The following is a 1448-nucleotide window of genomic DNA, read 5'->3' as shown; positions in this document are numbered from 1 at the left end:
CAAGTCTGAATATGTTTCTCTGTATGTAACAATTATTTGGATGAATTTTTGTAATTTTCTGAACTAGACAATGACTATGCCAAATGTTGATTTTCGACGCCATGTATAAAAGGAGGAAAAAAATAATTAGGGGTGATAAATAATTTTTTATAGATCTTATCGTTTTATTTTGGGTATATTCTTTATGTGAGTACTTTATACCAAGTTTGATCTCATTATTCAATTTTTAGTGCTTCTCCTCTTGCCATGAGGTGCACTCTTCTATATTATTACTGTTGTCATCATTCTCATTCCCTGAATATCGTGATTGTATCGCTTCCATCTTTTCCTCGCTTTCATTTACTACAATTGCAAATTTTATAACATTTTATTGTTGATATTAATTTCACGCATAACTTTCACCTTCATTTTCCTTTCTTTTCAGTTTACTTACCAAACTGTATTCATTCTTATATATTTTTAATCTATCTTTCACATACAAAATTTCTCTCATCAATTTAATTTTAAAAAATGATTATTTTTTTATCTGATATTTATTTTTTAATTTTTTTGACATGTATATACCTATCAATAATGAACCGAAGAACTCTCATAAATTATTTTGTTAACTCATTCTTATATATTTTTAATCTGTCTTTCACATACAAAGTGATGAAAAAAATGAGAGCTGCCATAATGGTATTATGGTAATTGATTGCGGAAAAAAATAAAATAAGACAACATAATAGTGACGGTGAGACGATAATAATTATCTATGTAAAAAGAATGATAAGAAAAAATGATAGTGTATAATATGATGAGATGATATAATCAAAATAAAAATTAATAATTTTAAAATAATAATAAAATTAAAAATAATTAAAGATGTTTAATATAAGATTAAAAAAAATTTTATCTATTCGAATTATACATAAAGATAACGAGTATTTTGAATATAAAATTTTAAATTTACTTCAAATTAAATAAGATTGAGAAAATAAATAAATTTAATATATAAATAACTAATTTGTAAACCATGTTAGTAAATCTTTATCTTAATTTTAGTATACATAATAATAATATAACTTTTTAAATTTTTTAATTTAAATTAAATTATTTTATATTTTTTACATATCTTAAATAATTTAAAATATTTAATTTTTTATAATTAATTTTTATTTATTGATATCAAATTTATAATTTTAAAAACAAAAAAATAAAAAAGCGGCTGAACAGGCACTTTTAGCAGCTTTTCTATTATTTTTAAGAAATTAATTTTATTTTTTTGTTAATATATCATTCATTCTTCAAATTTATTAGATAAGTATTTTTTATTTTAATGTTGATGTGACTTTATTTATATCATATTTTATTAAAATTAAAATTACTATAAACCAAAATATAATTCAAAAAATAATGATAATAACATTATCTTGATTCAAAAAGAGTATATATAAACCAAAATACAT

Source organism: Arachis duranensis, chromosome 10 (assembly GCF_000817695.3).
Source record: "Arachis duranensis cultivar V14167 chromosome 10, aradu.V14167.gnm2.J7QH, whole genome shotgun sequence".
Taxonomy (NCBI): Eukaryota; Viridiplantae; Streptophyta; class Magnoliopsida; order Fabales; family Fabaceae; genus Arachis; species Arachis duranensis.
Note: the sequence above shows the minus strand (reverse complement) of the source record.